Here is a 22,992-nt window from a genome sequence, read left to right on the forward strand (position 1 = left end):
TTTTCCTGGAAGGAGGGATTGCTCTTAGGAGCAGTATCAGTAGTTGTTGTAGCTGACACATAAAATATGGTGGTTTTTTTGTGGGTGTGGAGTTTGATTTTGTGTGTTTTTTGGTTTTTTTTTTTTTTTTTGTCTGTATGTGTTTTTTTGGTTTTTGGGTTTTTGATTTTGTTTGATGTTGGGGTTTTTGGTTGTTTGTTTTTTCTTTTCAGTTTTGATTCAACATGAGCGGGTTAGAGGTAGTGCTGGGAAAGGCCTTGAGAAAAGGAAAGGGGAAACTTTGGAGGCAAAGTTTCTTGCTGGAAAATGACATGCAGGCTTAGGGGAAGTTGTTCTGTACAGATGGCCTTTTCCATCAGAAATCACTGCTGTGGAGGCAAGGACCTGGAGCCACACTCTGCAGCTTCCAGCTCATGCCTGAAATCAGCTCATCTCTTTCCATGGTTTCCCAGAGCACGGAAATTTACTTTCAGCAAGCTTAGAAAGACACTGATTTAATGAGAGGAAAAATCTTAGGCTGTAACTCCACATTGCAGAATTTTATTTTTTTTTTGTGGTTTTAGTGTAAGCTGTTTTCTTCCCCTGGCAGCATATTCTGGTCTCTGGGAAGCAGAGTGCCCTCTGTCAACTGAGTTAACTTCTGTCCTGTTGAATATGTAAAAAAAAAATTCTTTGGTCAGAACAACAAAAATCCTGCCTAAAAAGTTTTTCAGTCTGTTGTTTAAATTTGTTAAATGAGCCTGATTTAAAGCAGGTTGTAACAGAGAAACTCAGGGGGTGAAAAAGTGCTGAACAGAGACAGCAATGAGTAGCCAGGACAAATTAGTCTTAATTGAATCTAATTAAGGCTTAAAAGTAGTCTTTTACAATAGCTCCTATGTCACAAAACATCAGTCTCAAAGGTCCCATTTTTGAGCAGCTGAAATTGTTCTAGTGCAGCAGTGGGGGTTAGTAAAGGCAATTACATCGCTCCATAAAGATGAAAAATTGACTTTAGAAGAGGTAATTCAGATATTCTTGAGTGACAGCTGCCATCAAAGAGCTTTTTCCACTCCAGCATGGGATCCACTAAACCAAGGTGATGGACATGGCCTGGTGCATGGCAAACAGGCCCCTGGCAGTTTCTGGAATTTGGGCCATGAACTGACCAAAGCCCTTTTCACCTGGAGTGCTGCATGTGCAGCATCCTCCATGAACATTAAACTCAGTCAGTGAATAACTGTGATTTTTGTACAGCTCACTGGACCTCAGACCAACCTTAGCATCTTCGAAATCCTCCCCAGGTCTCTAATGAGACAAAGAAAGTGAGCAGAGTGCCATCTTTTTCTCCATGCTTGCATAATTTACTCTTATTCAGTGTGCTCTTTGAGCATTCATATCCCTTTCCTTCTTTCCATTTTGGGTTTATTCAATTCAAACTTTTATTTAATCCTTGGAGGCTTTTCTTTTTACATCAAGGTAGTCTCACACTGAAACCAGCTTTCACTCAATTTTGTATTTGTTGAATGTTAAAAGTAAAGATTAATAAGATCTTAATATAATTATTTATTATTTTAGCTAAAAATTGTCGCTTTTGCCATTATAGTTAAGGCATGGATGTGTAACCAGTAGTTAACTGGATTCCTGTACATTTGTATTTCACAATAGGGTAAAACCACAAAAGTTCCATGTATTTTGTATAGTTCTTCCCAATAAATATCACACAGGTAAATTTAAATGTTTATATGCAGACCTTCTGACTGCCATTAGTCCCAAAAATAATAAATGCCCAGAGGTACTAGCAACAATATGCCAAAGTTATAAAGGACATTATTCTCATGAGAGTGTGTTTGGAAGAACAGATTAAATTGTTTCCTCATGTATATAATTGGAAAAAGAGTCTGCATCTATTATTACTTTCAAATAACATCTTTATCTTCACATTTGCTGGATGATGTGCTAGTTTGGCTGCCTAGGAAGACAGAGCATGAAAAGCAGTTCTGTAATCAATGAGAGAAGTTATTTCTGAGTGTACCTTTCCATAGGTCAGTGCCAGGATGTGAGATGTGTACAAAACCACACCTGTGCACTGGAATTTACCTGGCTAAAGAGAAATACAGGAGAAGTGAGAGCACCTAAACTAAAATGTCTGTGACTGAGGTTCACATTCCTTTCAGCTGCTTTACTTTATTTCTGCCTCTGTTTCTTCCCCCCTACTTTTAGATTTATGAGCCAGTGTAAGCTTTTCTGACTGCTTCTGAAAAGGATTCATGGCTGCTTGTGCTCGCAGCATCCAACAAATCACTCATTTCACAGCGTTCATTTCTTTCATTAGATGGGGATTCCTCATTTTTTGTACACCCCTCACATTTCATTACAGTAATTTTGAAGGGTTTTGCATACTAGTCTCAAGAGAAAAATATTTTGTTTGTTGTTGGTTTGAAATGTGGATTTCATCAGCTCTGGTCCTCTTTTTTTTTGTTTTTGGCACAACAGCATGAAAAATAGTGAAAGGCAGCTGCATATTAAGCTGAAGGCTAATTTACAGGTTCTGTTTTTTGGAATAGTTGATTTTTACCTTGAAGAAGAAGAACAGACTAACTGACCTGATGATTTCCCTTGTGGCTCTGTTTTCTCTGCTTCTGTGATTGAATGAATATTTGCAGGGGGAAAAGCATTTTGATATTTTTGTATCAGATATTTTGCATTCAGCAATTTTATTTTTTTGTTGATACTCTCTGCAGTTTACCCAATGACATCTGTTTTGTTTCATGGTGATCTTTGAATGTAAGCTCTGGATGTGAGACACAGGTTTCCACAGTGCCAGATGACAAATAGATGCATTTAAAATATTAGTTATGTATAGAAAATTGTGCTTTTTCTTTGAGAAAACAGAGCAGATATTTAATTTGTCCCTTGGGCTCCTCTCTGTCAAGATTTGGGAATATCACAGCCTTTCCTGGGGAGATGGGAGGCTCCCAAAGAGATACACATCCTGTAATACTCCTCACTATTTAATACTATTTACTACTATATTAAACACTATTTAGTACTATTTAATACTCCTGCTCTCTAGGTTAAAACCAGATAACATCAAGTTGCATTTTTATTTGAAAGAGACACAGAAAATTTTTTCTCTTCAGTCTCTTGAGTGTGACTCTATTGCTCAGCTTGGGTATTCCTTTGGGACATGACCTCTCCAACAGTGGGTGAAAGAGCAGTCTAGAGGAATTTTTCATATCCACCAATGGCCTGGGGAGATGATGCAAGAAATTAATCATCTCCCTCCCCTGAAAACTTCATTTCACCCAGTCAACAGAAATAATTGTCACACCCCTGTTTTCTTTCTGTGGTAAAAGTTTGACCAGGTGTTTGTTGTGTCTCTGTTTGTGACCTTGTGTTTCAAACTGTCCCTGAAGGTGCCTGAATTTGGACTTGCAGCTGCAATCCTTTTTGGGAGCAGAGCAGAACATGAGAGGGCATCCATCTCAGCCCCCCACAGCACCACACTGCCTTCTGTCATGCACCCTTTGGTCACAGGGGGTTTATGGAGCTCTTTTTATAAAAAGAGTTTCTTGAGGGGGTCTTCTCCATTTCCACTGACAGACTTCTGTGTCTCAAATGCTGATCTTGTGGGGTTTTTCCTTGTTTTTGATTTTATTCATTGCAATCCTTTGCTTTTTCAGTGCTTTACTGGTAAGCAGGTGTCTTATGACCTAAATTGCTATAAGCCAGTTCACTTTATTTGGAGTTTTCTCCTGAATTCTCTTTTCAAGTCCTTTTTAATTGGACTCTTGGCTTATGTTTAATTCTTTTTCACCTACTTCAGGTGTCCTGCCCAGAAGGACACAGAATTCAGGGTAGTGTCTTACACCTGATACTCCAAAGTCTCTCAAACAGCAGCACTGGGGTGCTCAGGGCTTGCCCAAAGTTCTCCCTGAGCATCTGAGTTGTGTGGGGCAGGAAGCTCCTAATTTTTATCAATGGCTGCTTAATTCCAAAATGATATTAAATCTGTTCTCTGCTACTGCCCTAGATCATATTTATTTTAGCAAATCAACCTTACTAGTGCTCTGTAGTTTTGGTTTTTTGTTTTTGTTTAACATATACCTTCTAATCAGGCATGCCAATATAATCTACAAGTAATACCTTTTTCAGGATCTGTACAATATATTATTTATATATATATATACACACACAGTATATATATATATATACACATATACAGTATATATACATACATATGTATATAGTATATATACACATACACTTACATATTATATGTGTATTTATATATATGTACATATATATTATAGACATATATATGCATATATATAAAAATAGAAAATACATATAAAAATATGTACAGTGGTCCCCTGCAAGGCAAAAGAAATACAGGAAGAAAAGGACTACCTGTCTAATATGTGATAATGCTAATTTCATTCATATCCATGAGAAAAATGACCTTGCAAAGGTTTTTATTTGGGGCTGGGTGGTGGTTTGACACTAAATGAGCCAGTAAGGAATCTTTCTTTCAGTGATTCTCTAAAAGCCCCATTAATTCTACTTTTAGAGAGAGAAATTTCTAAATCTTCCAGGCCATATGTTTAGCTTATGATCTCATTTGTTATCAGACACAACAGGTCTATTTAATACTCTTTCACTGTGTGGTACACATGTGCAAACTGCTATTGCTGGAGAGGTGAAATGGTGTTATATGCCAACAGAGCTTCACTTCATTTTCATAGCAATTCTCTAAGTGCTCTGCAGTGACCAGTGCATGGGGAAGTTTGGACTTACTTAAAATCATGTATTGATGAAGAATAACAAAAAGCTTTTCCTCCACATTTAGGAGGAAATTTATTTTGTTTTGTGGACACAGTTATATTATATTGCCATTAAGAAGAAGCTGCTGAATCAGACATTTCTGACATTTTTGCAACTTGATTAAGCTTATGCCATAATTAAAGAAATCTGCCACTATTTTTGCAGATATTACACTAATGTTTCTGAGACATGTGTCCCCAGTCTGTTATTGAATCACATTCTTGCACAAATGTAACTCCCAGGTGTGATGCTGCACTGGTGTTTTTAGTTGCATTTTATTTACTGTGCTCCAGAATTATCATTTTGCTCTCATCGACACTCATGGTTAATTGAATACATGAAAACTAAATTCATTAATACCAAAGCACTAAGTGTGGTGCTTGTTCCATGCCTTCATTTCTATGCCACTTAAAACCTTTGGGTTAAATATATGTTGACATGAGTTCTGAATGTATCATCTGGAGAAAACTGTTTCTCTCTTACCTTGAAAGCTATTTCATTTCTCAAGATCAGGTCACAAGACCTCTGTGCCTGACAAGTAGAAAATTAAGACAATGGTATTTACAATTAGAGTGTGAAGTTCGTAGTAGGTGACATGGGAGGGAGCTGTGGAAAAGGATCCTGTCCCTTTGCTTGTGTTTGAAGGGTAATATGTGTAATTTGCCAGCTGTGAGGGGTCCCCTTGAAACCAGTGATGCTGCTTAAGGTAGAAAGCACCAAAACAAGCAGAAAATGATGCAAATTTGCTTGCTGGCACACTGATAAAAGTAACATGGGGTACACAAAAATCAAGGTTCATGTGCCAGTAATAATACTAAATATTTGAAATTACTCTGATTTGCCCGCCTGCCTATAATGTTGATTTGTGAGTGGAGCTGAATTATACTCTGTTACATACAAGAGGTTCCAATTCCCCAGTTATTTGTGAGATGCTTGATTACAGTTGTCCTTGCTGAAATAGCGGCTACTTAAAGATGTTGGATTTCTCTGCTGATTGCAATCTGGGTGTTTGAAAGTCAGCAGTTTGAGGGTTATGCACAGCAATGGAGTCTGTGGCCATTTATGCTTTTGGATGTCCTGGAAAATAATTTAGTGAGTGACAGGTCTGGAGCAATGGCAGTGTGTGTGAGCAGTCAGCTGGGAAAAAAGAGAGCCTGGTTACAGGAATTATAAATGAGAACAACTGTTTGACTTGAGGAGAACAAAATGAGCTAAAAATACAGCCCAGGAATAAATGGTCAGAAATGAAGGCAGCCAGTTTGGACTTGGGAATAATTTTGTCTTGGGTAAATGCTCTTTTGCTCGTGCTCCCAAAGGAGAGAAGGCAATATAAAAGTGAAATCTAAACCCAGAGAGTCACTCATCCATCCTGGATGGATCCCAGAGTGCTGTGGCTGCCTGGGAATGGGAGAGGAAAAAAGGAGCCACGGGGGAGGTTTGGTGTCTTGGCTGCCAAGGGCAGAACAGAACTCGCAGCTTTCTGGGTACAACAGATGAGATTCCTGCTGCACACAGAGAAAAGGAACCTAACAAAGACACAGGCCTGCAGATAAGAGGGAGAGCTGCCAGGATGAAGGAAGGTAGCTATTTGGCTGTGGTACAGATTTTCCTTTGGTTGCCACTGAAAGCCATCCCCTGACTGGCGTGGCACATAAATCCTTTCTGTGACGGCATTGCCACGCCTTTGGCTGGGAGCACTGGAGGGCTGAATGCGATCCACACCTGCCAGCTGTGCTGCACAGAACCAGTGCCATGGCCCTGAACTGAGGCTGCCCAGGGCCCAGTCTGGCTTTCAGAGGGAAACCACTTTGTCTTTGGCTGCTACTGATCAAGGTTTCACAGCCTTGGACAAATTGAATATTATTTGAAACCATGCACTCTTCTGCTGGCTGTTGTTCCCCATGTCCGTTTCTCTCATGTTTATTTAAGTCCTTCTTATAAACTTCTCCCCAGTGGTCACTTTGGCTAATGAAAACCACTTTATTTCCCTCTTTGAACTTCCTAATTTGGTTTTTAACTCCAAATGTCTGTGGTTTGTTACTGGATCAGACTGGAGCACTTGAGTGCCTGTGGTTATGTTTTACAAAAGCTGCAGTTCAGCTACAGGAGCTGTAACTGAGGAAGTCCCTCACAGTGAACTTCTTGGAAAATATTTTAATCCAATTTCACTGGATTAGCAGTCTGTATACAAAGCAGCAGGTGATCTACTGGCTGTAATGGAGTATTTATTTCCTGTTGTTCAGGTTCACAGGGACATTCTGAGGTTCCTTTCAACCTGATTTATTCTTTAGTCCTGAGTTTTCTAGTCATTTTTCCATGTAGGGCATCCTCTTCAGCTGGGTATGACTGGAAAGGAGAAGCAGGAACATTTTTTAAAATTCTGATGGCTTAAAATCAGCCTTCCAGTAAAAGCAGTACTGCTTGCACTGAATTCAAAACTCATTAACACCTCAGTCATATTAAAAATCAAACTCGAATAGGAACAGATTATTCTCAGGAACAGATTATTCTTTGGGGCCTCTCCTAGCAAGTCAAGGAACTCCCATAACTCATCCTGGTGACAGGTACTGTTCACCTTGTTGAGCAGATATAAACTGATTTCACCGAGTACTTTGCCAAAGAGCTTACCCAATAACCTGCAATGACATCTCTCTGGATTTAAATATGTGGGTAAAGAAAAAAAAAAGCTGTACAATTGCTACAAAAGCCTGACATCAAAACCAATAGAAAGCCTTTGAATAATTGCTTCTGTGCTAGGTCTTTGTTCTCTGAAAAAGCGTTGAGCACATGTGCACAAACACCTGCAGTCTTGTCCAGGAGGACAAAAAGCTGAGCACAAACCAAGCCCCTACAGGAGTGCAGAGCAGGGTAAGATCATTAGAACAGCTTGAGCCAGTTGTGCTGCCTTCTTTTGTGAGGAACAAAGGCAGGTCATTCATTTGGGCTGCTGCTGCCCGCCAGCAGAGAGAAAGGGTAACAGCAGAATAATCTGTCAGGGTGCTGCTTTGGCAGGCAGTGCTTGTGTTCCCACCCGGAGCCTGCCAAGTCCTGCCTCAGTCCACGTTTCAGGCTGCAGGCTCTGCCACTGGCAGCAAAACAAAAAGCAAAAGGTCCTGGGAAGGGATGTTTGCAAAGGGCCAAATGCTGTGCCCAGGGCATCTCTTACATATCCATCATTATGGCTCCTGGGTGCTCTGGGACAAATATTGTGTGGGAATTGTTGAAACGAACAGAGACACTTCTATAAATAAACATACATATAATGGTTATAATAGAAACCTTTCTGTAAATAAAATCTTGGTTTTTAAAACTGCTTCTCCCTCCGTCAAAAAAAGAAAAAAAAAAAACCCCAAAAAGAAGCAAAAAAATCCCCCCAAAAATCCCAAAAGCAAAACAAACCAAACAAGAAAGCAAAACAGAACAAACAAGCAAACAAAATCCTGGGAAACTTCTTGAAGAGATGTAGTTGCCCTGAGGCAAGAATTTAGGAGGTCTTGCTTGCTTGGACTAGAGGATGAGCAAGGGAAGGAAAAGAGGTAATTTCACACAGTTGCACCTCTGTTTGAGCAGGTGGTCTGGATGTGGATGAAATTTTAAGGCCTATGTTGCTGTAATTCCCTGATAAGTTGCTCTAGGAGTTGGATGCTGGTTTTGGTGGTTGATATCTGTGCATTGACTATAGTCTGTTGTGCAATCCTTTGTCTTTAGGAGACCCAAAGTCATGAGACAGCACAGCCAGAGGAGTCTTTGCTTTAACAGAATTACCTAGAATTTGCTTTGGGGTTGTCTGTCCTGACAGTTTTGATTTCTCTAAAGTAGATACAATGCAGGAGGACCCTGTTATTCTGAGACCAGACAACTAAGCTTGGGTATTGATATTTTATTAATATGACACCCAATATAAAACTATTTCATATTGGTTTTGTTTTTCCTGGCACAAAAAACATCACTAAAAATTTAATTTCAGGGAGTAGTCTCTTGTTGGCTTTCCCTGTCTCAGTGGTGTGAGAAGCTGGATCCAATCCATCACCATTTTATCAAAATCTACCCCCAAAAAGTTCAAATGTGAAGTTGTTACTGGATACAAACATGTTCACACACTCCACCCTGGACCTTGGTGTTACTTGGTGTTAACTGCATGAACACATCAACAGTGATTCGTTCCTCCTTCAGCCAAGGTAAAAAAGCCTGCCTGGATTTTAAATAACAGTCAGACTGAAGATGTCAGACCTCATTCCAGACTGTCCAGGACAGAGGGAATTAAACCTTCCTGTTTAATTTGTCTTGATTTAATTACTTCGTTTATTTACCATTCACTTGGCTTTTTTGTTGCTCGGGAGAATTGGAACTGTGGCAACAGAGAGGGGAGGGCAGGCTGAGGTTTCAGGCACTGACTGGAGTTAAGTGGGAAAAGTAGGAACGGTTATTGAGCTCATCTGGGATGTTAGAGGGAATTTGAGAGAGGACAGCTCTATTTCTGATTTCAGGAGAGTGATCCAAGCACTGGACTGGTGGATTGATGAGGAGCAGAAATGTGGAGGGAATTGAGAGCAAACAACAAAAAATAAACCATCTAACTACCTTATAAAAATCTGTCCTTCAGTCTCCTGCATGGAGCATGAAGGTGACAGGGCCTGTGTGGGAGTTCTGTGAGAATACACCTCTGTGCCCAGGTAAAATGTTGGATTCTGTCACAGCAGGAGGCAGTGCTGGAGTTAAACCTTCCCAGGGATGTCACCTCCTGTTTTCCTTCCAGACAGTCAATGCCCATTGATCCACTTCTCCTGGCACCCTGTTTTAGTGATCCCTGGAGCAGGAGAAGAGCAGCCATATGGCTTGCAGTAACTTGAATTTCAGCATGGAACTGAAAAAGAGATTAATTTTTTTTAATTTTTTTTTTGCCTAGATAATGCTTTGAACTATATTTTATAGTCTAAGAAAAAGTATGGACGCTACCAGGCAGTTTAAAGCCAATGATAGAGCAGCTTGAGAGAGGTCAGCACAGGAGGTGTGCCTGCAGGACAGACCCTTACAGCTGCCCCTGGAGAAGCCTCAGTGGTAGGAAGCAGATGGCTCAGCTCTGTCAACATCCCAAAATCTCCTATAACACCAAATTATTGAGGCAATGAGGTTCTGGCTAGCTAACTACATCTGAGATGCTCATGGGCATGGCTCTCTTTCAGTCCTACAAGACAAAATAGAATTTTAATCCTTGAAAGAAAATTCTATAGTGGAAGTTATGTGAAAATGGGGACTGCAACGTAGATGAATGTTGGCTAATAGCAGTGGCATATTGGATTTGGGAATGTAGAAGGGCTTTTCTAACTTTACAGGCCCATAGTATTTGTAAAATTACTTTATTAAAAAAATCAGTGGGTGTTATGCAGGGACTCTGCTAAATATGAATAATTTAAACCAGTGAATAATTAAAACCTGTCTGGGAAGAGTTATATAGGTAATTTAAATTTCAGGTAGGCACAGAAGGAAATGTGAACACAGAACAATTTGGGATGGCATATTAGATTTGCATTGTTCAAGTGAGTCCTGATCTGAACCACGAGCACTGCACTGTGTGGGATTTGCACAGCAAATCCCAAAGCAATATGAAAATGTGCATTACTCCTGGACTTAAAGGACTTTCTCTTCAAAGATGACGAAGTGACTTTGAAATGGGAGCTGCAAGTACACTCCAGCTCCTGGGAAAACCACTCTGCCTTTCTTTTGATGTAAAGGTCATTGCAAATTGGGAACTTTAATTCATGTCCTGCATGTTCTGTGCCACCAGTCACAGTCCCTTGCTGGTAAATAAGAAAAGTGAATTTGCTCTTGAAGAGAGGGAGTCAAGAGTATAAAATTGGCCAGGTGCTTCTCTTGGGGAGGCTGTGACCACACCTTTGGTTGCAGTGAGCTTTTTATCTATTTTGCAGCAGATGTATTTGTAAGCTACTCATTATTTAGTACAAAGAATGACAAATAACATATTCAGTGAGGGATCAAAGGGATGACACAGGAAAAGAGATCCTGGATGCGGGATTGACATTTCTGGGTTGATGGATCACCTAAAAGAGTAGGCTGCTAAATTTGGGTGTAGTAACTCAAGAAATGAAATTATTCTTACCCAAATGAAGCGAATGGGCTTGATTTGTTTCTACACCTCAAGCACTAAAGTACCTGATTTGCATTAAAAAGTCTGAAACAAATGAAATTCCTGTAAAAGATTCATGTTTGCAAGCCATCAACTGGAAAAAATGGAAAGAGAGAGACAGTGGCATGGTAAAGAAAATAATTTTCAGAAATTTCCATTGCACATGAACAACAGATTTGCTTTCAGAAGCTCTAATCCTGCATACAGTATTTTTTTGGTAAGGAGAGTACCCATGAAGTTGCTACAATATCTATACGGCAGACATGAGTAAATGAAGCTTTAATGCTTTCTGATACTGCTGTTTGCTTTTGCATGTGGTGCATGCATTATCTCTGGCAAGTTTTTGTCTTCCAATTGTGTGAAATTCATACCTGTAATACACAGAAACAGGCATGAGTGAAAGGAAAAGTAAAAATTTACTTGTGTGATGATGTTTAGGTATAACAGCTACTTTTACTGAGAAATTGGTTAAGAGGAGGTTGGTTTGTTGGTGGATTTTTAAAAATTTATTCTTATTTTTATTTCAGTTGTAGCAGTTTTCCTTTCTTCTAACAACAAAATCTGGACAACTCCTTTCTGAACTTGGAAACTCATCAGCTCCATCATGTCTGTTACAAGTAGTTTTGCTTTGGGATTTAGTTTGGGGCTATCACTCGGTTATATTTACCCTATAGGAGTACTTTCACTGAGGTGTGCCCCTTTATGTTTCAGTTGTGGAAATGAAAAGATTTACAGGAGTTTATGTGCCACTGCCATGCCTTTCTTCTTCTTTTTCTTGTCTCCAAACCAAGGAAGGAATGTGGGGAATTTCTCTGTGTTCTAGAGAACCATGGATGGCTGAGGGAGAAGCTGAGTTAATGCTGAGAGATGCAGTAAGATCAATTAAAACACAAAGACAAAGAACGATTCATCTTCTAGTTCCTACTTTCTAATTTGTTTATTAAATATATGTCCTTCCAGGTCCATTTCCCTTTTCTAACAACTCAGAATTGTAGGAGGATTCACACAATTATGTCTTCCTGAAGCAGTGCCAAGGTTTCTGGACTTGGCTATACAAAATAACCAGTCAGGGTTTAAAATAATATGATTTTTATTCAAAATATGGAATTTTGAATAAAACTGAGGGGAATATTCTGAAGAAACATAATTCATGCTTAGTTCTGTTTCTTTGTTTTATATTGAATTAAAAACCAGGTTTCAGAATGTGTTTCCACTAGATTGAAAAAGAAACTTGTGAGAACTGCATTTGTAATGATGCTGCCTATTTTAAACATAAAAAGGTCTATAAAACATTCACTTTTATCCTTCACATGAGGTACTGCAGCCCCCTGAACAGCATTCAGTATACAGCACAAATCAGATTTCTGGACAACCAGGTCTGTGTTCCCACTTCTCTTGTTATAACGCAGCGATTCATTTCCCATTAGTTTTCACACAGATTATACCTCCTTGAATATTAACAAGAATGGAGTTAGAATCAAAACCTAATCCAGCAAATAAAAATAACAGCTTTTTGTCTTAGTGTGATTGATCTTTTGAGTCAATAACTATCTGGCAGAATAAATTTCACATGACTTCAGGCTTCTACAGTAGGTGCAGCTCTACCCTTGCTTTTCTCATCTCTTCCCACATTGGTAGTGACAGGAAAGGAGCAGCATTGAATGACTCATCTGAACTTCTTTGGGCAGAGCAGTTAGGCTGTAATTTAGGGTGACACAGTAGGCACAGAAAAGCCAATTTCTTCCTGGTGGCAATCCTGGTAGCCCAAGCTGAAACCCCCAGGCAGGAGGAGCCATTCAGGAGGCATTTCCAGGCAGCCCCTGTGCCTGGTGATGTGCACAGCCCTGCTGGCATCACAGCTGGCGAGTTTTGTGGGGGTTTTAGGTCTTCAAAGAGACAAGAGCAGTTGTTTAAGCTGTAAAGTTGTTTATTGCATGAATACATCAGCCTCCAGGGTGAAGAGTTCAGAGTATTAAAGACTGTGCTAAAAGCTGTCTGGCACAGAGTCCCGATGTTTCCAGCAGCAGCTCCCACACCTTCTTCACTTTCTTCTTCTTCACCTTCTTCACCTTCTTCACCTTCTACTTCTTCTCCTTCTCCTCCTCATCCTCTTCCTCCTTCACCTTCTTCACCTTCCTCACCTCCTTCTTTCTCCTCCTTCCTCCTGCTTCTTCATCTTCTTCTTGCACAGGGGGATTTTATTTATAAATCATCCAATTAGCTAAATCCACTATTCTAAAACATTTTTTCTGAACCTATTTGAGCTTGGTTCTGATGTGTGAAAGTAGTGTCAGTTTTTACTCAAAATCTATGTTAAGTTCTGTCTACTAATGAAAATGGTTCTATCTGTTTTAGCTAGTAAAACAGATATATTATAGTAAAATTCCCCAGGTGGTAAATGTGTTTGTTTCCTTAGGGTTCAAAACATCTTCCAGGTAAGACATTTTTTCCTCAGGAAATGAAGATTTTTTTCTTTTAAGCCAGACTTTGAATCATTTCCCTTTGGGAAGTCAAACTTCTTTCCAGTTGTAAGATTCCTGTTCAAGCCCTGTTATGCCAGGACACATTAGAATATCACTTCCCCATATGTGAACACTATAAATTTCTGCTCACACCCCTGCTTACTCAATTCCTTACATGTAACTAGATATTTTATTTTGATAGTGATCAATAACCCTTCATTGCTTTAATGTAATTTTAAACCAACCATGAGAGGCAAAAATGCACTGCCTGAATTCCAAGCATATCTGTCAAGCTCCTTCCCACAAGCAAACTGGGCTCCTGCAGTCAGCAGAGCAGGTGCTCCTTTGCAGCTGTGTTCCTGCAGGGTTTGTAGGCAGAGAGGGATGTGGATTAAATAGAAATATATTTATTGCATGGCAAATTGAAGCTGCTGCTGTGATCTGTTTGTAGTGGCAAAGGTGTGTGATTTGCTATGGTGCTCAATGTTGTTTCAAGCATCGTGGCTGGTGCTGTGTGTCAAAAAAGCCTGAATGATTGAATTTGCTATGCCACTTTTTAAAAAGGAATGCAATTAATTGAACCAGAGAGAATTGGAATTTTCTGTTGTTTGTAGCTGGAAAGGACAGCTCTAAAATCAGGGCTGTTGTAACAGGTTAGTTCCATTCTGTGTCCTGGCAGAAGTGTAGGTTCAGGCTCTCCCAGGATAAGAAAGAAACTGAGCTGATTTCTCTGTTGTTCTAAATCATGGAACTAATGATCTAAGGACAAGAATGGAACTAGAAATTGTGATTGCAGGAATAGAAGGATAAATTCAAAACTCTACTTTGATAACCAAAGCAAGGAGCTCCTGCAACTGAGGTGCACAGTGCTGGTGAAACCTTTTAAAGATTTGATCAGGGGATGTGGAAGTGTAAATGGCACAAACAGATCAAAGAGAATTTCCCCATGTTTTGGGAGCTGCTATGTGAAAATGAACTAATAAAAACTGACATGAACATACCTACCAGTAGAAATTTAATTTAAAAAGGGCTGAACAGGACCAAGAAAATGTATTTAGGCATCAAGGTCAATTTAATTTGACAAGTTTGCCCTGTTTGCCTGGGCACTGGGGAAATAAGAATAGTCAGTGGAAATGGAAAACAAAGAAATGCTCGCAAGCCCAGGTGGGCAGGCACCCAATGGCAGAGAGCAGCAAGGTGTTTGCCAATAATGCAATGCAAAGCTTGTAGCACACTGAACAAAGGTCGAGATTATTGGCATTTGGAATGCATTCGTCACCAGTGTCCATCTGGGGGAAGGCAGCATCAATAGCACTTGCCCTTGCTTGGTTTAGAGTGTTCTCTGGTGATGGAGCTTGGCTGCTGAGTTACTGCTCTCTCTCCTGGCTGAATTCCAGCCTATGTGCACCTCAGTTATAAGATTCTGAGCAGTCTCCCCAGCTTTATGAGTATCCTGCCTCAATATTGAAAGAAAAAAAATTTCTCTTTTGAACATGCTATATTGTAGAACTCCACATCAGAAGGTTCCTCTTGTTTTTTTGAACACGACACTGTTCATCAAAATGTAGCTGCTTTTCTTTTTATTGCTTAGATTTGATCACAAGTTGTTCTGAATTTTTTATTTTCATTTATTGAGAGATGACAGTATAGGAAAAGTTTCATACTTTTTTTTTTTTTTCCAAGATACACAGACCTGGAGGAATTAATTTCTTTTCTCATATAGGAAAGCTGTCTGCTACCTTGTATCTTCTCTGTGCAACGCAATTCACTCCCAGTTTCTAGCCCAGAGGACAAGCCAAGTTGAAAGTCTGGACCGGTTCATTATGCATGCTGCCATTGTGCTTTTTAAAATTAAGTTGAAGTCTTGAAAGCAGGTGGAAGTAACAAGCACATTGATTTAATTTGTATCTCTAAGTTGCTCAGGCTATGTTGAAAATCCTCATGAATTCCCTCTGTGTTATTGCAGGTCTGGGAGGGACGCTCTGAGGGCAATTTTCAGTGCCTTCTCCAGGTCCCCAGCACCTGCTGCTTTCCAGATTTTGGCAAAAAATTCTGTTTGCAGGTCCCCTGCTGTCAGGCATCATGAGCTGCACTCACCAAGCTGTGCCCCACACCAAACACATTGAGATTTCGTTATGCACCTGCTGTCTCATATCAAAAGATAAAAAACCCTTGCAACAGTGGTAAAATGGTAAGATAAAAAAGCAGCTCTTTGTTGGGAGCTCCCAGGTGAATCCACAATTATGGAGTATGGGCGCACTTGGTGTCAGATTTCTACAATTTTTGTGAGTTTAACAAATTATCATATCTAATATATCTATCATATATAGCATTGTCCAATTAGAAGAGCAGCTGATTAGGTAATTTTTAGCTGCTTTTTCCCCCATATACTGCCCCACTGGAATTGGTTCAGGGCTTCTTTGCCCCATTTCTTCTTGTTTCTCCTCAGATTGGAAAAGAAAATGTTGTTCCTGTAGGAGGTCTTTTTGAAAATAAGAGTAAATGGTATTTCAGGAATGTGTTGGAAGGTTAGCTGATTACTCTAAGAGAAAAATACCAGGAGCTGTATAACCACATATTAATAGTCTACAGAGCCATGAAAAACGTGTAAAAGCTGGAACCTTTAGGCATCACATCCAATTGCACAGGATGGGAGGTGGAGACCAGGCTCGCTGTGTCCAGGGTCTGAATGGGTCTGTGCAGTTTCTGTGCTCACTGAAACCCCACAGCAGCTCCTGGAAAAGCCTCTCCTTACCCTGGAGATGCTTGTGCTGTGCCCACACTGAGCAAAGCTGCAGGCGTGCCCCTCCTGCCTGCCATACCAAGTGAATTGCCACCCCTGCAATACCAAGAGATGTAATAACAGCAATTGTGTGCTTCTCCTTGCTCCCCATGAGCATCTGTTCCAGCCTTTGTAGCACAGCATGGGAGAGCATTATCCTGGTTTTAGGGCTTCTCTGGCTCATGCAGCATCAGGAATCCCAGGCATCAGTGTGCTCCCACTGCAGGTGTGGCACTCACACCATCACAGCTGCACGTTTGGGGACTTGCACAGTTATTGCCCTGTGCCCTGATCACTCTGGGCTTTGTGATTCATGTGAAGAATAGTAGCTGGTGTCAGCCAGAAATGAAACATCCCAAGCTTTGAGCAAATTTCCATTAAAATATATCTTTTTTGTATTATGACATTTATTTCATGAAACATTAACTTCATTTTCTGCAGACTGTTTTAACATTTTGAGTTAAAGGTTTTCTCTCACTTTTGCATTACTAGATAACTATAATAATGCAGGGCATATCATAAAGTTTGCAGAGAGCTGTACGTCTGAAACTGTTACAGTTCAAAAATAGAAACAAACAAAGTCCAAAGAGAAAACTGTCAGTGGAAATTGGTAGCAATTGGATATGTATGTAAATTACAAAAACTAATCTACCAAGATTCATAGGGCAAATAACTCCAGCTACTATTACTTGGCACCAAATAAAAACATTTCATTGAAAGTGCAGCTGCTAGAGAAATGAACTGATAAACATAAATTGAACATAAATGGCTGCAGGCAAACTGGAGTAGCAAACAGAAAAGGGACAGGGAAAAAAAATGTTGTTTGCATACATGTGTGTGCCTGTGTACAGAGTGTTGTACTCATGTAAACATCTGAGAGTCTCAGACATGGAGGGGATTGTCAAGATTCCCAGGTGGAAAACCCTCAGTCACTCTGCCCAGGAATGGAGCCACACCTGGCTGCAGGTGAGGAAGTGTGTCCAGAACAGGGTTTTTCTGCTGGGCTGGAGATGCTGACCATGGTCAGTGATAAAAGGGATGGAAGGATAAAATCAGCTCTGAATTTCATGCTTTGCTGACTGATAAATTTAATACTTTAGGCTGTTGTATAATAGCTTATGTAAAGGTTCAGGCCAAAACCTGATGTAATTTTTAGGAATTTAAACATGAAATTACTCCATTATTCCCAATAGTAAGGATGAAAACTGAGGTTATACTTTATCCCTCCTCCCCTTCCATTCTAGTCTCAGACTCCCAGCTAGGTATATCTTTCAATTAATTCCCTTCCCTAAGGACACCCAGTAATAAACACCAAACCCACATATCAATTAGTGAACACCAAAAACCCATATAAAGCCATGTAGATGCATATGCACAGATAAACTCCCCTCCTCCTTCCAGGCACATAAATGCCTTAAATCATTCTCTGCAGTTTCCTAGGAACCACACTCCAGATGTGGTGTTTAAGAGTGAATGTGGCTAACGTTTATTAGACTTGAACTGTATTGTGGGTAATTGTCCAGTAATAACCTTTGGTAAATTATATGAAGCCTTTACTTTACTTAACAGGGAAGGCAGGCTCCCCAAACTCTAATATTATCATCATTCAAGATAATGAGCAACACAAACCATTCTATTACCAATCTAAAAGCAATAAATGTCAAAGTAAAGAACTATGCAATATTCTGGCCTGGAAGAACAAAGGACAAAAGTAATGATAATGCCTTTTTATATTTGCAGTCTATTATATCATGCATAACAAATGACCCTGTAATTGTAGACATTGTTTTTTCAACAGGTTCAACAGGGAAAATGCTGGGGGTGGAAAGGGAGTGTTCTGAATGCTGCCCTGAAAAATGCTGTAGGCCTGGTAAACTGGAATGCCTGATGATTTATTTGAATTTTATCCTGCTGGATTATTCTGAAGCTGTTTTGTTTAGCACCACAGACATCTGGTGCAGTGTGACACCAAATCCTTGCAGCACTGATGGCTTTTCCAGTGGCTTGGTGACAGCGCCAGCCCTCCTCTGACATGAGCAATAGCAGGAGCAAGAATGCCATTTCAAACACAGCTGATTGATTTATGGAGGTTTCTCATTTGGGCATTTACAGACCATTCAGAGGTCACACAGTGTTTGGGCTGTAATCCATTCCATAATCCATTCATGATGAGCTGCTACAAATAGAGGGGCTCTGTGCCTACTGCTCAGCATGTGGTGCTATAGTTCAGGTGCTCCTGGATTTCTAGAGTGACTTCACTTTGGGCTATCCTGGTTTCATTTTCTTTTTAAACAAAACCACGAGCTTTTTGATGAGCATTCAGAACAATTTTTTAAAAGCTGGGGGAACAAAATTGCCAGAAACTCAGGAAGTCAATGGCACAGCTACCCCTGAGTAAAAGTAGGATAGTTCTGACTTTCTTGCACTTTATATTCATTGCCTAATTTGAGAAAAGCATTTTAACAAAAAAAAAAATGCTGTCTCTTAGCTCACACACACTTCATGCCAGTGTGCCTGCAAAGGAAACCATTCACTAAAAGAGATATTTAAATGGCTCTACTCTCTGTGGTTGAAAGAACTGATTCGTGCAGCTTTGATGAAGACAATTAGCACATGGGGCAATTATCCTTTAGATCTCATTCACCAACATGCAGAGCCAAATTCTGATACCAGGTACCAGGTCTGAAGTAAATTCATCCATCCTGCTTTCTACACTTGTGGACATGATGAGAAGATTTGGCTGAAAGGGCAAATATTGAGAGTTCTTGTTCAAGAAATGAAGCCTTTGGTGCTTTCTATGGGGCTTCTATGACTTCTTTGGGCAAGGTGTAAAATATGATATTAAACTGAACTAACCTTGCTTGTATTTCCCCTATTAAGCTGGTTTAACAAGTTGCCTTTGTTTTATTGTTGTTCATAGGGTCACATAACCACCTCAAAATTGCATCTGCTGTATTTGTCAGAGGGAAAACAGGCCCCAAGAACAAAGCTGTAAAATTTAGGTTATTTGTACTGCTGCTGAAGAGAAGTGACAGGAAAAAACCAAGAAGCAAGCAGATATTTTACGTAACTTCTTTTTCTCAAGGAAAACAAATGATGAAACTTCTCAATATTTGCATTTTCCCCATCAGCATACATCCCAAAGCTGTCAACGAGTGGCAGGGGGTGGCAGTGCCTGTCACATCTCTGCTTTTGGAAAAGATCAGAGCCCTGATGGCACAGCCACACTGCAGTTTCCATGGCAGATCTCAGGCAAGATATTCCCCAGCAGAGATTTTTGATATCACCATTTTTCAGGTGAGTTCCATGGTGATGATCACAGCTTGTGTTGTGTTTTATTTTTCTCCTTCTTCCCCGTATCTAAATGTGTGTTATGCATTTATCTCCACGTTCATCTGTTTCTGTTTGTCTGCAGCTCTATCTGGTAGCATCTGTGAGTGGTAGTTTTGTATAATAACATGAATATAAGTGAAATCAACAGTTGGGTTTCAGGGCTGTGTTCAGCAAGAAGTGGAGTTTTGGATGACTCCAACCATGGATTGACTGCTGGTGTGTGAAGAGAGATTTGGTTAAACAATTCTAGATATCAAGATTATCGTCCTCTTTTCCTGGGATAACGCAGAAAAAAAACTTAGCTCCTTTCAGTCTGTAAAAAAAAGTCATCATATTTCCCACAGAATTGTATTTTGGCTCACTGTGCCCCATCCCAAGTGGCATTTGGTTGCTTATCAAGACTTTGTCAAGTTCAGAAGCAGTTCAGGAAAGAACATATGTGAACCCACCCTCAGAGAAAAGTGTAAATGTTAATGCTGCCACTGAGCTGGGAGCAAGATAAGTGACAATGTCCAAGATAGTCAGAAGAGAATAATTAGATAAATTGCTATGAAATTACTTATACATTAAGTTTTAATTCCCAAACTGAGTGGGAGGCCACAGGAATGTCCCAAGTATCAGTCTAAGGCAGAAGTGTAATCACAAAGGTTTATTACAAATGGATTATGTACCTTGGCATGTTGGAGAGATTTAGATCTACCTAAAAAAGTTTGGATGCAGGCTGGCACCAAATCCAGCACCTGGGCGCCCACCATGTGCTGTGATCTGTTCAGTGCTCCTCCACCAGCAATGAAAATCTGGAAATTTGCAGAAGACTTGAAATAAATTGAAGAAAGCCCAGAGAAACTGCCCAATGAGCTGCTCTGCCTATCTCATCCTCAGGTAAATGGCAAGGGAGAGTATTTTTAATGGCATTTTGCACATTAATGGAGGGTTCTGAGGTATTTTCTGCACCTTGGAGATGGAGAGCACGTGTTAGAAGGGATTTGCGTGGAATAACAGTGCAGGGTCTTGTGGGACTTCCATGATTTCAAATAATCTCGTCACATATATTCTGGAAGGAAGTGCTAATTAAAAGTGTAAAAAAACATATGTGGTATTTGTGAAGCTGCTATCCAAAGCTGTATTGCTGCATCTGTTCTGCATTGCAATTGGTCACAGTTAAATCAGAAAATAAGATATCTGAGCTCTGCAATTCTAAAACTGCAAATCCCTCCCCCACAAAAAAGCAGGCACAATGCACCTGTAATGCAGAAGTGGGAAAAGTAAAATATCAGCCCATAAGCAGAATGTAGGGGTTCATTCTATTCCAGTGTTACTAAAATTTATTACAAGAAGTTATTAAATAAAGAGAATCTTATTAGTGGAAAACCACTATTAATATTAGGAAAAAAGTAGTATGAAATAAAGGGGATTTTTCTGTGTTGGTTTTGTCACTTGTGGCCCATCTTACATCTTAACCTAGAACTTATGGTGGTACAATGATTTTCTATGGCATCCAAAATCAGCGCTCTCCTCTGATCTACACAGGAGCCACAGGAGTAGAAATGAGGATAAAATCCAATGTAAAAGTGGTACAGCATTTTCTTAATGGCTGCTCATAGTTTTGAAATATGAAAGGACAGTAATGCTGATTTTTTTTTAAAATTTTATTTTAGCCCTTTAATTGCTCTATATTTACTGTGGGTTTGACATCAAATCTTGGTGCTTAATTTTGCTTGTAGGATTCCCTCTTTCTGAATCTTTTATTTATGAAAAAAATTATTTTGTACATCAGGAAGACAGGGAATTCTACCACAGATGTGACCCAGGCTTCCGGGAAAACAGGTGACCTTCCCAGAAAGTGCCTGAATTTCCCATTTCCAGTACATTTTATCACTAGGTAGTCTTCCAGTCCCATGTACATGAAATACACTGTAAAACTCCTAAACAAATAGATGGGAAAGTACCTATTAAATAGGTTTTTTTAATTAATGTGTAATTAGCACTAAATGTGCCTGATATTATCTTCTTTTCAGCTATTATTAGAGTCTTATGGGATGCTCCTCATCAGTAATGTTCCAGAGCCCTATACTTACAATTAGAGCTGGGTAAATTATTCATCCCAAACAATATTTATCATAAATTTATGCTCTCCATTTCCTGGAAAAGCACCATTTGTTTTTATCCTAATTGGGTAGGACAGCCTGCTGCTTTCCAAGGGCTCTCAGTTTTGGAGTTACAAGGTCCACCTACCAATTTTTACCCCAAGTCTTTTGTTTTCCCTCAGAGATGATGGGGGATTTTACTCCTCGTTATTTGCCTGGTAACTGCTGAAGCAAAGGAGACATTTCTGAAGGTGTGACCTTTCTCTAGAGGGAAATATCTTATTTCAGAGCAGCTCCCAGCAAATTGATTTGTCATTCATACACAGTTGTGGTTCACTGGTGCTGTTTTGTTCTGGGCCAACCAAGCCTCATGAATATTATTCACTGTGGTCTGAGCACCTCCTTTTGAGGTCAGCCAAGCTTTTTTTGGCTCAGAATGTGTGTAAACTCATCTGAGCTGAGCTGTTAGGAGGTGTTAATGTGGTCTGGCAGCTTGCCTGCTGAATCCCATGGGGTGGGAAGCTGTGGCTTTCTCTGGATCCACTCGTGCACGCAGTTGAGTTCTGGGCTGCAGAACGAGCTGAGATTTATCCCTGGAGTCAGCTCAGCTCCCCTCAGCCACTTGTTCCTCCCCACAGGGATGGGGCAGAGAACTCCAAGGGTAAAAGGGAGAGAATTTGTGAATTGGGATCAGGACAGCCCAATAGGTAAAGCAGAGCAAAGGAATTCATTCATCTTCCCGTGGTTCAGCCATCCCCAGGAGAGCAGGGCTCCCTCACATGGAATGGGCTGTTCGGATCAAGATTGCCAAGCTCTGAACATCATCTCTTTCTTCTTCCTCCAGCTTTTGTTGCTCAGAAAGGTCTGGGATATCCCTGTGGTCATTTGGGGTCAGCTGTGCTGGCAGGATGGTGTGAGGAACAGAAAAAGCCTCGTTGTTGTGTGAGCAATAACTAAAACACCACAAATCCAAACACAGCCCCACATAAGTTACCAGAAAGAGAAAACATCCTTCTCTCGTTCTTGTTCTGCTCAGTAATGCTCATTTCTGACCTTGTGGTGCAGTTTTAGTGGTTGGTCATTGTCTTTCCTCCTTGTTTTTTGGTATGGCAGGGGTTTCAAACCAGAGGAATTTCTGGGGGTTGATTCCATGGTGCCTGCAGGGAAGTTACTCTTGCGCTCAAGCCGTGAATCTCGAGCGTTCTCTCAAATAAAAGGAAAATGAGATTTCCTTAGAGAGGAGATGACAAAGTCCCAGCTTTCGTGTTTGTACACATAAATTTACAGTAAGAGTGTAGTGTAGTTTAAACTGTTAAAATACACAGAGTATTGTAAAGGAAATAGAAAGAACCAAGTGTTTAAGAAAATTGCTCTGTG

General features: G+C 40.1%; 1 long non-coding RNA gene across 2 annotated transcripts in view; it reads left to right on the forward strand.

Moving 5' to 3' along the window:
• The window catches only part of LOC135443567 (uncharacterized), a 91,620-nt gene that overhangs the window by 66,225 nt on the left and 2,403 nt on the right, over positions 1-22,992 (forward strand). For both annotated transcript variants that reach the window (XR_010439068.1, XR_010439067.1), the window contains one exon: positions 19,327-19,492. This is a non-coding gene — a long non-coding RNA (uncharacterized LOC135443567). The remainder of the gene's footprint in view (positions 1-19,326; positions 19,493-22,992) is intronic.

Source organism: Zonotrichia leucophrys, chromosome 1 (genome assembly GCF_028769735.1).
Source record: "Zonotrichia leucophrys gambelii isolate GWCS_2022_RI chromosome 1, RI_Zleu_2.0, whole genome shotgun sequence".
NCBI classification, from domain to species: domain Eukaryota; kingdom Metazoa; phylum Chordata; class Aves; order Passeriformes; family Passerellidae; genus Zonotrichia; species Zonotrichia leucophrys.